This window comes from Micrasema longulum, unplaced genomic scaffold (assembly GCF_059751315.1).
Source record: "Micrasema longulum isolate JH-2025_06_02 unplaced genomic scaffold, ASM5975131v1 h1tg000588l, whole genome shotgun sequence".
Taxonomy (NCBI): Eukaryota; Metazoa; Arthropoda; class Insecta; order Trichoptera; family Brachycentridae; genus Micrasema; species Micrasema longulum.
Window position 1 is genome coordinate 180,959 of NW_028277784.1, and position 16,885 is coordinate 197,843.

Below are 16,885 nucleotides of genomic sequence, written 5' to 3' on the forward strand. Positions count from 1 at the left end.
ATTACGGGTTAATTTATCAAATAAAAATACCACTTTAATTTATTTAAGAAAACTAGATTTTTAGATGCACGAATCTTCCCATCAGCATCAATACCGGAAGTTTTTTTTAGTGCTGTGGGTGTTTTCTATTAATTGAGATATGCTGTTTTTGTTTTTTGATCAACATTATTTTCAGAAGGTGATTATTACGGTTTTTCGTATGAAAGTGGCCTGGTTGTTTTCAGCAAAAACATAAAATAGACCTTACTGCACCGATAACGCCAATAAATCTTTTTTTTAAATGAGGAACTTTAGCCTTACGGGAAATTGAATACAAGAAATATATGAACCAACAAATGATATGAGAGCTATGAAGGATATTCGGTTTGCTAACCGTAAACGAACCAATTGGAAGAATTAATAGAGAAGAACCTTTGACGTCACACGCGAAGTCGTTTCAGAAATACAAAACTTTCAAAAATCATAGCGCTGATAATATAATAAAAAAATTTTTTGGCAAAGTTTAATAGTATTATAACAAATAAAAATAATTGAAAAAATACACTGATCTTCCTCATTTTCAACTGGTGGCTTTCTGCATAACTACGTTCAATTATTTCTATGGTTTTCAGTCTGAAAAAGTATATTTTGTCTTAGGTTTCTTTTTGAGATATTCATTTTGTAGGGCTTAGTAGTTCAGGCGCATCAAAGAGTGAATTGGGGATTTTGTGTAGGACTATATGGTCGGATTTATTTCAACGATCTTGAAGATAAGATACATTTACGATCGTTTCTAGTTCTGTACATTTATGTATATTAATTAGCTTCTGGGTAAGCCTTACGTCCCGCCTATCTTTTTTAAAATCGATCTTAAACGTATTCAATATTTTCAATACAGGTATGCGCGGTAAGTCCTATTTAGGTCATTAAAACAGTTTTCTTTTCTTCCCCCGTCCGCCATCTTAGTTCTCCCTTCCCGCCATTCACGGCGCACGTGTCCGTCGGTAACGCAGCGCGCGCTAATAGCCGCGTGACGCGTGACGTCACAATGCCCTGTGGAAGGATTGGTACAATGAGACCTAGGGCCAGGCACGTGGATTGCATTGGCCTATTTGTTTTGTTTTTTATATTACGTATTTATTTACAAAAATGAGAAGCGTCTCATATTAATTCAGGGTTGAAATTTCCCTGTTTTCAGTAAGTTTCCAAAACAACAAATGAAGGGTACAGGATATGAAGGATTAATGTCAATTTTAATGTATTTCAAAATTATATTGGCATCTGACGGCAGTTCACATAATATGAATTTATGTTTAATAAAATTTGGCATTTAGGCAAGTTAATCGAACAAAAAAATGCTTAGGGTCAGGAGGGGTGGGGTAATAATGAGATGAAATACATATATTTTATATTTTCTCACTTAAGAATTTAGTTTAATGTATATATTTTTGGACATAAATATTTATATCGTGGGCACACAAGAGAAATTGACCAAGTGAAAAAATCAATAATGTTCAGGGGAGCCATTTTAGTGTTTTTCTAGAGTTCAATTGATTCTCAAAGATCAGATTTTTCAAGTAGGTGGTTGGTAGTTTTACATTATATGAACGGTACTTTTAACTTTAATGCAAAGTGTAAACGTATTTAAAAAACATTATTACTTTAATATAAAAAAAAATGAAAAACTTAGTATTTTTTTTTTCTTTCTCGGAAAAGCACCCAAATTTGAGTGATACATACCTTAGTCAATTTTACCTGTAAAATTTGATATGAAATTTTGCAGATTATCATTTTTGTTTCGTTCATTGAGGGAGGGAGTGTTTTATTTTATAATTATAAATTATGCTTTTGGGATTTTTTATTTCAATAATTCATTTTCTTATATTTATGAAGGTTAAATAAACAGAGAAATATAAAATAAATGAAAAAGAACAAATAATTAAGAAGTGTTAAGTAATAATCTAAAGAATAAATTTTAAAAAAATCGTATATGTCAAATACAAAACGTATACTAACTTACTAACTACTAACTCTGACTAACTCTTTACTGGTAACATCACCTACAAGTCAAATTGACTAACTGTTACTTGGTCAATTCTTTGGATCTTAAATTTACTAATAAAAGTGACTATGTGTGTTGGTCAGTTTTACTTGTCAAAAATCTGTGAGCTTTTATCAAATGGTCACATATTTTACAATTTTTTTTTTTTTTGGAGTGTCCGATCGACTTGGCATTTTTACCAGTCAAGCATTATGCTAATACGATGTCAAAAAATTAATAATCTCAATTTTGTCATTTTTGCAAATGGTCACTTTTACTTGTATAACCACGATATGTTTGAATAGTCTTTCATTATATTAGTGTAAAAACAAGCCAACTGTGGCAGCAGTGCTATTCTGTAAGTACGAGAAAAGGGATAATAAAGCTTCAATATGAGAAAGTTTGGGTTGAATTTACAATTAGGTTTAATAATACTTCTACGATTGCGAGGGTTTTAACAATTTTTGAGTGAATATATTATCTAATTTCTCATTTTTAACCTTTTTTAAATGTGAAGATGAGAAAACCCTATAGTTTTGATCAAAATTAAGTATTTTATTTCTTTTTTGTCTAATTTTTATTTGTGTTTTTTGCAAAACATAAATAAAAATTATACAATTAACATTAAACAACCGTAGCAACTTATTGGTTATTTGAAATACAAAATATAAGACAGCGAAAAGTATTACAGATAACATGCGAGTAAATAAAAATCGAAAAGTGTATTATTTTCTTGAATATATGTTGGAACGGTGCATTTAATTTCTTCTGCTGCCTATGCGAATCCCCATATAGCCATAATCTTATTTTTTTAGGAGAGGTCTGCTTTTTGTTTGCCGTTTAATTTATTTTTTCTCCCTTATTTACCAGAAAATCGCCTACTTAATAGTAATTTAGCAATTTTCAGATACTTTACGAAGTGACATTTCTCCAGTTCTGACGAGCCGCATGGCTGCACAAGGGTCATTTCAGAAAATTGTTTAAGTTTTTTAAATGTACTTTTGTAGCATTTAGAAGTTAAGATTGATCCTTGTTGTTTCCTTTTTACCCGCACATTGTCTTGTAATAAACCCTTATGGCGTCTTAATTTTACCACACAAAAAAACACGCTCTTTCCAGTCAAAGCTTAAAGCAACACTGATTTATGTTTGCGTGGGTAGACAAAAAGTCTGCTAGCGTCGATCGACACTGGAAGCAGCGACATGCCACGTTAGGCGTTCGCAATATAACAAAAGTTTGTTCGCTAAGTTTGAAAGATTTTGTGATAATAATTGGGTATACTTTTACATAATTTTTCAAAAGGCATTTATGGTCATTGAATGAACATTTTCACAATGGGCTCCATGCAGAATTTTTTTTTTTATCTCAAAAAAAAGAGGGGAAAAAAAGAGAAACACGAGTGCGCTTTTTTTTTTTTTTTTTTTACTTTTAAGCAAAGTACTACGGTTTTAAATTTAAAAAATTTGATTTCGCGCTAAAACGGCAACTTTTGCCGATTTTTGTTGTGTGACGTCATTTATCGCGTGTACGAATCTGTATCTGTCAAAACAGAACTAATTGCTTGCGAGTTGTTGAGTTTAGTCGAGTTGTTTTTATTTTAATTGCCGTGATATTAACATTAAAGCTTATTGTGTTGCAATTATCGAACGATGGCTGGGTACAAATACTGTTCAGTTCCTAGATGTGTTAATACGACACATACAACACCGGGAAAGAAGTTTGTCACTATTCCACGAGATGCTAAACTGAGAAAAAAATGGTTTGTGGCGATGAAGAGACAGTTTGACAAAATCAGCTGTAAATCCGGAATTTACTGTTGCGAGGATCATTTCAACGTAAGTTCAAATTTATATTTTACACATTCTATACTTCTATTTATTGATTGATAATACATTATATGTACATATTAAATATTATTTGTCAAATAAATACAATATATTGTAATAAAAGCATAAACTTATTTTGATGGTTAGCCATTTCGTGATGTAAGTATTCTAATTATGTTAAATGTTATTTTCACAGCTTGAAGAAGATGCTGATAATTTTACCAGATTCAAGCTTATGGGAGGAAGGGTGTCCTTAAAAAAAAATGTTGTTCCACACATTTTCGAGTGTCAAAAGAAAAACATCAAATTTTTACGACAAACGGGACACAGAAGAAGCCATTTAGGAACTCTTGAAAGAACAATGACGTCTGAAGTTCCGGAGGAAGAACAACCCTGTACATCTTCATCTATAAATGTTGCAACGGAGGCAGTTGAACTCGAATTCGCTTCTTCATCCCCCACAGTTGAAAAAGCTAGTAAAATGACTCAAGCAAGTTTAAGGTCAAATAAAGTCATTGTTCGCAGCAAGGGAACATCAACTGACGCCACGTTTCTAACGGTGACAAGAGCTACATCTCCTATTATTTTTCCTACACCTAAAGATCTTACCATAAGCTATGATTCAGTTATGCCAGATAATGATGATGAAATACTAGAATGGAAAAGTACTTCCGATGACCAGGACTTTGTACCTCATGACGATACTTCTGACGATAATGCTGATGCTTTTGAAATTCAAAAATATAATGTTATTTTACGACAGGCTACTGTAATGGGTATTGAAAGAAATTATCGACTTTGTCTTGGCATACCAGATGATATGGCATATATTTTAACACTTCTGTGCAAAAAAGTATGTGACTCGCGCCTGAATATTTTAATAACATTTAAAAAAATCAGATTGGATGAATCAAATGCAATTCTTGGAATGCAATTTGGATTGTCAGAACCAACTGTAAGCAGGATCTTCAGGAAGACGGTAAAGCTAGTAGCGATCTGTCTGCAGGAGCTAATATTTTGGCCAGACCAATATACCGTTCGGCTTCATTTGCCTTTGCCCTTTATTGCAAGATACAGTAAAGTCCAAGCTATCATTGATTGTTTGGAAATACAAATCGATAAGCCTTCAAACCCCATTAGACAAGCCACGACATGGTCAGATTACAAAAAATGCAATACCATCAAATACCTTGTCTCTTGTACACCGTGCGGACACATCAATTTTATTTCAAAAGGATATGGTGGACGAACCAGTGACACAAAGATTTTCGAGGTTTGCAGATTTTTAGATAATTTGAAACCTGGTATGGATGTGATGGCAGACCGAGGTTTTAAAAACATTGCTCATTTACTCGAGTTAAAACAATGCAAGTTAATTCGTCCACCAAGTGTGAGCGCGGACATTCCTCTATCTTGTGACAAGGTCAAGGAGGCTTTAAAGGGTGGCTGCGTTACGAATCAACGTTGAACGTGCAATCAGTCGGATAAGGGAATTTAAAATGTTGGCAATGCACGCATGCATCGATATTAATTATGTTGGCCTCTTAGATTATATTATTAATATTGCTTGTGGGTTAATAAACCTTCAGGAGCCACTGGTTAAAATTTAATAACTATGAAAATAACAATAATTACTTAATACTGACTTAAGCATTTTTTTATTTACAATTTTTTCGTTTACATTTAGTACATTTTTTATTACATAATATATTTGTAACTTTACAGCTTTACATGAAAACTAAAAAATCCCACATAGGCACAATAAGTGTAGAGGCACAATAAGTGTAGATGCATAATATGTAAATATATTTAAAAGAAAATAAAACATGAGTAATAATTTTATGTTACATTCAAGTTGTTTTTTTTAATTTTTAATTTGAGTAAGAGTAGAGAATCTGAAAACAAGAAATAGAACAAAAAAATATTAAATGAAAGTTGATAATTAAATTAGGAAAAAATACAAGAGAAAATTAAAAGTTTATCGGGAAAAGAAAACATTGACATTTATATTTTTGACCTAATTTATAAAGGAATCATTAGTAGAAGAGAGGCTTAAATTACCATTTTCTCTTGTGTCTAAAAAGTATGATTTATACAGTTTAAGGGCAAGGACATTTGCACGACTCTGTCCTAGTGTTGATTTACAAAACGGTATCTCCAGCACTTGATTCCTTCTGCATTCTCAGTAATCTTTTTAAAAATCATCAATGACTATGCTAAACCGGTTTCTATTTCTTTATTTTTTTTGGCCATCACTATTTTACAATATAAATGTAAAGATTATTTGAACATTAAAAGTTTTGTTAACCTAATATTACCCTCAACTTGTAAATAAATGCTTAACAAAACAAACAAATGTTTTTTATATCTCAACAGAGTTAAAGAAGCATGGAATGGAGTATTTATAGAAGGAAATGTGTGTTCGTGTGCACTTGACGTATTACAACGTGCAAGTGCTGTAAATAAAAACAATATGGCCATTTGTGTGTACAATATATATATTTTTTATTTATTCATAATTATAATACAGTAATGTATTATATTCCCAGGAGTTACAAACAACTCAATTTGGGACTTGAATAATATATAACATTTTTTTGGATAAAAAATATTTACAACCAAGAAACAAAGCAAGTTTAAACTTATAACTAAATATATCAAAACAAAATCTATCACTAAACATATCAACACATAATTGTAACTAAAATATCAACGTGCAATTATTATACTAAATATATCAACAATTATATTTTTTAAAAATCCAAGTAGAAAAAAAAAACAAAGTACTATACAGAATAAAACAAATAAATAAAAAAAACCCTTTCAAGAATAGAGGAAATGGTGAATCTAAGACTAAAGAGGTAAATTAGGTTCGTTAACAAGGCTACGAAGGTAATGCAACTATCAAAATCAACAATATGTATTTATAAAGTATAAAACAGAATAAGTAAGTAATAAAAAAACATGAATTTATTTGAGTTTATTATAAATTGCTAAATTCCAAAACACTGTACACTTTTCAATTAAATCTAAGCAATACTCCTTATTTATATTTATAAACAAATGTGTAACATTCTTAGATTCCTCGAAATCAGGATGTGCTACACAGTACAGAGCTTTTATTTTGTTAGAAAAAAACATTTCTAGCTGGACCTGAGCCATATACTTTTCAGAGGGATTTCCGTCTGTAAAATATGTTTGAAAAGTGGCATCAGATACAGGGCATTTCACCTCAACAATATACTCTTCGTACAGCGCATCTGGAGATGCTCCAAATATGGGGTATTCAGGAGACAAAAAAATGCCACACTTTCTAAACTTTACATTTAGTTTTCGTTGCATTTCTTTTAAAACTAAGGACTCTAAGGACCTGCCGCGTAATAACGCCGCAGTTGCTTTCAACTTGGCTCCCAACAATTTCTCACAGAGAGAACCATCACTTGTCTGGCACCTTGACACAGCATAAGCGTTGGAAGCAGTGATTCGAGCAAAACGCAGTCTATGCCACAAAGGTATATCGTTTTGCTCAACAGTTAAGCGTTCAGCAGCTCTGCAGATAGGCATCTTCATTTGACCCTGACAATATTTTAAAAAATCTTTTGGGAGAAAATTACTTTGTTCTTTTTGAAATTGACACATTAAAACATGCAAAGATAACCTATCTACATCAGTATGTTGGGTAAAAAGACGCATTCGTCTTGAAGTACCATCACCCAACTGGTTGCTGGCATCGACTACAGCTGCCAAAAACGAGCCATCTCCTGATGGCAAATCCTCGTGGTTTCCAAATTCCTTGGCCATAACGAAAGGAATCGTGGTGCCGATACCTGCCATTATCGGACGCTTCCAATAACAGGCTACTGAAGTAGGGCTGGGCTCAATGCTGCGTCGATATAGCCAATATATAAATGCTACTGAGTGTTTGCATCCTCCTGTAATATAAATGTTATTTTACAGTTATTTATAAACATGACATCGTCCTATCTAGCACTTGCTCAATACACACTAATAATTTGACAGATTAAAAAAATATGTGCGACGCGATTAATTTAACAATAAAATTTTTCTTCCTTCTGCAAATTTATACAAAAAGAACATGCAATGCAGTACGTTTTTTTCTTTTTTTTAAATAAATAAGACGCTTCCGATGTCAACTATTCATCGACAATAATGCGTCTACTACCATGCTTACCTTGAGAAGCCGCACAGTCTTCACATTGGCACGATATTATTTTATTATTTGCCTCATCAATGACGCTGATAACTGAGTATGCCTTCTTCCGAATTTTATGCTCTGGTGTAACCCGGCATTTTACAGTGCACACATTTTTATTTCTTTTGATCTGGACATATCCAATAGCGTTGTCCGCATATTCAGCTCTCGAAGACCTGCAAATAAATAGTGTATTTACAATTTTGTCCCTTCTGTGCTTGGTTACAGTTTTTAAGACAATAATTAATCAGACATAAAACAGTCAGTATTTTAATTCTAAAGTGTTTATTAAGAACTAATTAAGTCCATTAAAATACTCATGACAGAACAAAGGAGGTTATGTATGGAAAAAATAGTATCCAAGTATATTTACACCATTTCTGGCGATAAGTTGTATCACTGCTGAATATAAAATACGTCTTTAACATATTAAAAACTCAATATCAAAGAAAGGTGACAGTTTTAAGTAATATATTATAGTTAAACATTTTTGAAACTCACCTGTCAACTTTCACTCCCCTCATTTCGGCGCTGCAAAAGTTTGTATTTTCGGAAAAAAACAACATTAACATGGATTCATTTACATGAGGAATGTTATCCGATTGTCCTTTAATAAAATTATCTTCCGTCATTTCGTTAAAATTGCGAATAAAGCGTTAAACAAACCGTCGCCACCAAAAACACCAGCGGAAATGAATGACAGCGTTGTCGAACAAGATAAATGACGTCACAAACACGACAACCAATCACGATGCGTTCGAAATCCATTCGCCAGAAATCAATATTTAAAACGAAAATTTTAATTAAAAACGGCTAAAAAATAAAATTAGACTTGAAAATAAATAAATAGTTTTTAATTTTCTTCCAGGATCATCAATTACTTTCATCTTTTCTAACATGTGCATGGAGCCCATAGTAGTACTTACTTTATAATATTTTAATATATCTAGTATTTTTATGTTATTGTTTTGAAGTAATTATGTATTGGCAATAATGTATTTTATTTACCAGACTTTTTTCACTGTCTCTTACCTGACCCTTGGTGATATATTATGGATTTCAGTTAAATACTGGAAATACAGTGATAATTTAAAATTAATGAAAACCATTTTAGATTTTATAAAACAACTTTTGCATTTTACATGTTCCTTTATATTATTTATAAGTTTATTTTAATGTCCAAGTTAAATAAAAATTAAAACATCCTTTTTCGACATTCATCCTTTATATCCTTTACCCTTTTTAAATACGAATTACGTAGGCATATCTTTTTATGTATATATTTTTTTTAATTAAAAAAACTGAAAAAAAAGGTTTAATCATAATGTTTAGGGTTTTCTTTGGAATAAAATGTATGTTGTGTTTAATAATGTTCAGTAATATATTTCCAAAAATTATTAATAACAACTATGCATACATAATATAAAAATATATAAAATGTACAAAATATTGATTTCTGTATTTTGTACTTACGTAATCTCATGAATGAGCGGTTTATATTTTTTTAAACATTTAAAAAAATAAACTCTAAAATTTAAGCTATATAAAATTAATGTTAATTTTTTAAATCAATATTGCAAGTATTAGTTCCCTTTGCTGTAGATATTTGTAAAGGTACTTCGATTTAAGATATTACGATACAATAGAGATTGTGAAGGGGATATGGGGGTCTAGGTATTATCAAGGCTTACGCTATAACTTTCTGGGCCGGGATTATAATGGGAAGCTAAGAACGTCATACGTTCACCTCGAAGATAAATTCTCTAGAGCGATTACAAAGATACACTAACAACCCTCCACCTTCAAGTTTTGGGTAGGTACATCGATATGAAACAAGGAGAAGGGTACGTCACGGTACACATATCTACCATCCAAAGTGACATAACTTCAGTATGACGGCATAGTCAAAGATAAAGTTCTCCCGACCGATTACAATGATACACTACCGATCCCCCCACCATCAAGTTTTGATGTAAGTACGTCGGTTTGTACCAACGGGTCTAGTACACCTCGATATGTATATATACGCATTAAAAGTATCGAAAATTTTACTCCACTGTACAATTTTTCCTTTAATTTTAATTTATATCAATCTTAAATCTTTCGAAGTTGGCACTTTTTTTCTTAAAAGCCTATTAAATAAATGAGAAATAAGTCAATTTTGAAGTCGAATTGAATTCTGACATAACTGTCTAAGATTATCTTAGACAGTTATGTCAGAATTATAAGAAGTTATATATCAGAGTATCTAGGCGTAAAATGTTGCCATTGTAAAAAATAAATCAGTCATTATATTTTTTCTATCTGTTTTAATATCTTCCTGAGTGTACGTGAGTGTACGAGACGTTAAAGGAGCCGGCATTGTAACTGCTCGGTATATAAATATACAATAAAGTTCAGCATGTAATTGTCAAAAGTCATATTAAAATCATGTTCAAGCGAGCATTTTTGCTTGAATTGGGATTTATTAGAATTTATAATCGCTTTGAAGTGGGCACTTGTTATCAAGAAGCCCATTTTAAATATAAATAAGGATTCCAAAAGAAAGTACAAAAAAATTAACCTTATTTACGAAAAAAGGTTTGTTCAACTAGCTTATAGCAGGCAAGCCAATGTTTGGGCAGGACAACGTCTGTCGGGTCCGCTAGTTAAGAATATAAATAAGAACTATGTATTTTAAATTTTAATGAATGAACGCGGACTAAATTTTCGGGGTCATTCATTGGTTGGATTGGATCATATGATGTCGAGATGACAAGTCGCTAGAACATACCGAGGTAGATAGAAATAGTACAGAAGTTATGTGTACCATCTCGATATGTACGGATGAAGATAGTGTTCGTAATCGCGGCACGGGTTTTAGTTATGACCTAATTTTACGCTTTGTGTAACATAAATAATATATAAATCGGGAATATATATATAAAAAATGAATAAATCGGGTTGTGGTCCTGTGGTTAGTGTCTCGGACTCACGGACCGAAGGTCCGTGGTTCGAATCCCACTCTTCCCCAACTCGATTCCATTTTCTAATAGTGAGTTATTTACAACTCGTTGAAAATGGCCCTCAAAATTAAATATTTGGGTAAATCATAAGAACGCAAATATTTCTTTAAAAAAAAAATTTAAAAAAATATACCATTCGGCTTATGTTTGAACATCCATATTTACTGAATTCTTCAGTACGGTAATTTTTGTGAAGTAAAACAGTAGGTTGACTAAAATGAGTGAGATTCATCAGAATCATTTCAATTACCAGGCCAGGCAACGCCGCAATACCTAAAATTGGTTATTAAATTTTAAACGCTTTTTTAGACATTTTTTTTAAGTATGTCCAAATGTTTGTTGTAAACTTACTGTCATAATTTTAGCACCAAATGATGCATAGGGCACTTATTTTGTTAACCAAATGCAGCGTATTCTGATTTCTGTTACGTACATGAAGGTAAGGTGACAAGGTTACGTTTCAGGCGCCAGTCCAGGAATAATACAATATTGCATTTTAAACAAGCTTCAAATTTTATATTTTATGACCATTATATCAGGAATCAAACCCAGGACCCTTAAGAATGGTAAGCAAACGTGCCAACCACCGCACAACGAGATACACATATCTCTATTCGATTATCTTATTTAGGATTTTTCCCTGAGAATGACTATTGAGCCGCTATCTCATATTTTACTCACAGAACTGTAATTTTCATCCGCCTAGATACACACAAGTACCAACTGAATATTTGCAACCGTAGATTTTTAATTTTGTAATACACATAAGTAACTCTCGAAAACATATTTCTGAATTTTCTTTTAAGGTATGTTTTAAAACTTTGTAAAGAAGAACATTTAACGAAAATTTCACGATAATAATGCTAAGAAAACCCACACAAGAACGTTTTATATCAACACAAGTTCCAGAAAACATTGACAGCTTGATTTGCCTGTAAGTATAGGTAGGTACTGGAGTCTTATGCTGGACTCATTCGTCTTTAGAATCGTGTGCGACTTACGTAAATTGGCGAATGACAGCATCCTTTAACCACGCATGCGACTGAAGTCGATTGAAAACCAGTCGACTTTATCTCGAGTGCCCGAAGCACTCAACACTGAGAATCGAATGCGACATGTAACTACCGATAAACATTTTTTGTGCAATCTTCGTTCATAATTATTGTGTGTTTTTATTCAATCGTCAACAGTTAAGATAAACTGCACTGATAAATTTAATTACGATGATGTATCTAGATATGTAAAATAGATTTTGCTATATTTAATTGATTATTTATTTTTAACCGCTTCTATGATCCGCTTTTACTACAAATATATTATTGGTCATCGATGTAAAATTAGTAATTTTGAAATTGGGTAATAACATGCTGTTAAAATCCAATACATTAATGATTAATATTTTGTATAACATCTAGATGTATGTTAGTTCACGGGTTGTGTTGCAAAGTATATATATATATATATATATTTTATTAACCTTTACGGATTATTTATTTTATTTTTTTATTTTTTATTTTATTTTTTATTTATTTATTCATTCAAAATTACAAAATTAAATATTTATGAACTTATTAAGGCTTTTTAGGCTATGCCCGTGTCAAGCCACAATAAATAACAATAAAAATTAGATCAAATTATAATGACATAGAATCACAATCTAGAAAAAAAAGGTAAATGTAATAAATAATCAAATTCCAAAGAATACAATGCATAAAAGATATTCAGAAATAATTCTTAAAATATAAATTATACACATTAAGAATCACACATAATCAAATATACAAAATAGTGATATCATTAAAATCAACAAAGTAATAGTAAAATATAGTAGTATAAAAAAAAATAACACAAAATAAGAGCATGATTTAAATCAACAGAAAAAGAATATATATATATATATATATATATAAAAGCATAATTGAAATGATAATTGAGTTATATTACATTCATTTTACAAAAATAATACTTTTTTTCATACTCTGGTGTTCATTATAATATTTTTTACGCCTTTTGAAAAGTTTGTCTGAGTCTTTGTTTAATTTTGTTTGGTAGTTTGTTGTATAATTTCAGTCCCTGATTTATTAGTCTCGATTGTTCTTGTTTTGTTTTGGAATGTTGTGTTCTGATATTCTAGTATTATGTACATGATTATTATATTTTTTTTATAGTTTTCAATCTTTGTGTACAATGATATCAGTGGCTCATTTATGAATAAATTTAAGAATTCTAATTCAAAAAGATAATTTAAATAGAATTGTTTAGTTTTTTTAAAGAGTTCTTAGTTTGGTATTAGATAAAGGAGGCAAACTAAGATAAACTAGCTTCGATATTTTATTTTGCTGTCATTGTAGTTATGTAAATGTCATTTTGGTTTTCAGTTGCATTTAACATATTTTAGATTTGAAATAGGATTCACACATAAGATTTTTTCCCTTTTTTGGAACAAAATTTTTGATTTTTTTGTCTGAATTTTTGATTTTCGATATGTGTATAAAATGTGTCTTTATATTTAATCGATTAACTAATTATTTTGAGATTGTATTAATTAAAATATCAAATCCAAAAAACAAAGATAAATACTGTGTATTCATTTTCTTCTGCAGCAAAAGCATCCCCAATATAAAAAAAACGCATGTTTGACAAGAAATAATAAATTGCAGAATAAAATCGATTTATTTATTTATTCCGAAAACATTTTGGCGAAGGTAATACTGAGTCCCAGGTATTTACTGGGCTGATGACAAATACACGTTTGAATTCACACATTTTCTCAATCCTTTCATCTGTTGAGATTTGGGAAGTAAAATAAATTGAGAAAAAATAACGTACCTGATTGAGAAATAAAACATAGTGAAGGTAAAATGTGACAGTACAGCCATATATTTATATTTTTTTGTAAGTAAATATTTATTTTTATACTTTTGTTTAGGCATAAGACGTTGAAATAATAAATAAATTAATAATTTTGTAAAAAACTATTTGCTGATGGCCACATTTTTGTTCTACTCAGTAAATAAATTGTCGATCGGTTTTGAAGAATACCATTTTGACAAAATAATATGACCACTCGACTATAGTCGAGTGGGTGATAAAATGACAAGTGTTTCGTCGATCGGGCTCCTGGGTACACACCGAAGTCGGTAAATGAATGGAGTAGCCGTTAGAAGTTCTGAAACCGCAGGTGATTCGAATGTCGTTGAATGAAATTAATGTCGTCACATTGAACGGAAGTCTCTGACTCCTTAGTGGAATTCCTTTCTGAGCCTCTCGTTATCTGCCGTCGGATCTGTGAGGCTGCGACAGGCGTCTTATTTGGGAACAGCCTTTATCGATTGATTCTGCCATACTTATCCTGTTCTCGAAAGCCGAGTGATTTAAAGACTAGAAATTTCAAAGTAGGCTGGTTGTTTTACGCTGGGTAAGTGCTGTGGCTGGAAACGCTGAAACATATTAGAAATGAACGAGTCACTTCAAAAACGAGCGAGGGAAACTGGAAGTAAGCTTTTTTTTCTCATTCACCGAAAATTATACTTTCAAATGAAGTCTCCTCATAATCAGGACATTTTTTTATTAAAAAATGAAAATGTGTTTTTTTACACAAATAATTCGTACTGGCAGGATTCGTTATTTTTAATAAACAATCATAATTATTTGTGTAACTACAATGGTGAAGTTTATGATTTGCATTTTAGCATAATTCATTTCCAGACGAAGAGACGGGTACGTTTAGAAATGTGCAGAGACAGAAAAGTCGGTATGTGATTATATACAAATATTCATGAACATTAATTTAATATCGGGTTATTTATTTCAATTTATTAGGTAGGGCAAATCTAGGGAAGAGTACGCACTAGCAAAGAGTAAACATCGCAATTTATTCGAAACACATTTCCAAAGTTAACAACATTGCAATTTTAATCGATATCTATAGCTAAAACTATCCATCGGTCACACATCGCGTGTGCATTTCTTATAAAAAGACGTTTAAGTTTTTTGATGGTTTTCATTTAAAAAATCGATAAAAACGAATAATTTAATACTATAGCAAGTATGAGTATTACTTTATTTTGTTTTATGAGCAATAAACTTATTTGATTAACAAATAACAACAAGAATGGAGGCTACCTAAAATAAGGGAATATGGAAGTCTAGGCTAAATCAACAAATGGAAGAATTGAAGAAGTGCGGATGTTCAAACATAGGCAAAATGGTGAATGTTACACAGTGTGTAAAGTGGCCACTTAAACCAACCAATGACAGTTCATAAGCCCTGTAAATGCCTAGACTTCCATATTCCCTTATTTAAGGTATTCTCCATCCTTGTTGTAATTTGTTAATCTTAATGACTCCCGAGGGGGTGAAATCCAGTCTTTTGTCTACAAACATTTGGACAAACTCAAATATTGTAAACTTATTTGAGTGAATTTGTTTTTGTCACTGGATGTCATTTCATAAATAATTTTGGTTATGTCAACAAATGGTATGCACTTAAAGAGTATGCATACGTACAACGTACACTTCAAAAGATGTAACATAACAAGATACAAAAAAGAAAGAAGAGATGAAGAAAAAGGAAAAGGCAGAAAATTCAGAGCAAAGTCAAAGAAAGCAGAAAGAAACTAAAAATATTGGGAAATCAATGAGTTCTGATGATCAAACGAACCGACAAGTCCTCCGTTGCCCTCTTTGCAAAAAGGTGTACGTCGAGCCACCGGAAGTGAATTGGATCCAATTTAAGCTATGAAGCATGGTGGCATGATGAGTGCATTGACTTCATTGGTTTTAGAGCATTCATAGAGATTTGTCTACGAAAAATAAACATCGTATTATATTGTACAAAGAAACGATTTTTTAAAGTTTTTAAAAATATATTTTAAGTATTTTTCACTCATTTACTGTATAATATGTTATTTTTTCATATAATTATAATTGTTGGTAGGATTTTCCATTACAAAATTTAATGGAATTAAAAGTTGGTTAGTGCGCACACTTTGCGTGTTTTACCCTACTAGACTATTTTTTTGTTTTAGTCACCATAGTAGGTACTAATTATTCATCAAATTCACAATTTATTTGCATGCAGCGGCTTGCAAATAAATACAGTGATATTTTATATTTATTTTATACATCTCCGTGGATGATCAGGTCCTATGTTCTGGAAATTAATCAATAATTGTGAATAATAAATTATTTGATCTTTACATTTATGTTTTTTTTTTATTTATTTGCATATTGATTTGTATTTGTAAAAAGGTAAATATACAATTTGTATAAACTATGATGTATGTATTTATCCATCCTTATTGGAGTTTAAGACTACATAAATAACTTTGAAACTATATGTTCGTTTCAATGTGGATAAATCATTTTTAAAAAACCTTTAATTTACATGCATACATTAACCGAGATGGGAAATTCACTAAAATGATTCAGATGAAAAATATTACAGTTTTAAAAAAGTTCTCCATCTTTGTTGAAATTGTGCATTTAAATTGTTACCAAGTGCTTAATTGTGTTGTTTTTTAAAGATTCGTCAATTTTATCGTATTAAATCACAATTTACTTTTCCGCACCTAATGGTGCATAGGGCACTACATTAATACAACAATCGCAGCTAATCTTAATATTTTTTTGTTACATGAAGGTAAGATGATCACAGTCTTACGCTTCAAGAGCCAGTTCAGGGACTATGAAAATTATAGTGAAAAAACATTTTTTTGAATAAATATTTCGTGTCGACCATGCCGGGAATCGAACCCGAGACATCTTACGTGGTAGGCAAACTAATAAATAATTATTATTTTTTTAAATATTTCAGTTT

At 31.1% G+C, this 16,885-nt stretch overlaps 2 long non-coding RNA genes across 3 annotated transcripts; one reads left to right on the forward strand and one right to left on the reverse strand.

The window, feature by feature from the left end:
* The first annotated feature begins 3,352 nt into the window (after positions 1–3,352).
* LOC148280363 (uncharacterized) lies at positions 3,353–4,807 on the forward strand. Its single transcript, XR_015822627.1, has 2 exons — positions 3,353–3,855; positions 4,043–4,807. It is a non-coding gene; the product is annotated as an uncharacterized LOC148280363 (long non-coding RNA).
* Positions 4,808–5,333: 526 nt separating this feature from the next.
* On the reverse strand, positions 5,334–8,971 carry LOC148280364 (uncharacterized). Of its 2 annotated transcripts, XR_015822629.1 has the most exons (3): positions 8,561–8,950; positions 8,039–8,235; positions 5,334–7,778 (listed from the first exon to the last, which is right to left on the reverse strand). It is a non-coding gene; the product is annotated as an uncharacterized LOC148280364 (long non-coding RNA). The 2 variants fall into 2 exon arrangements; XR_015822628.1 differs by having other exon boundaries at positions 8,039–8,971.
* Positions 8,972–16,885: the final 7,914 nt, after the last annotated feature.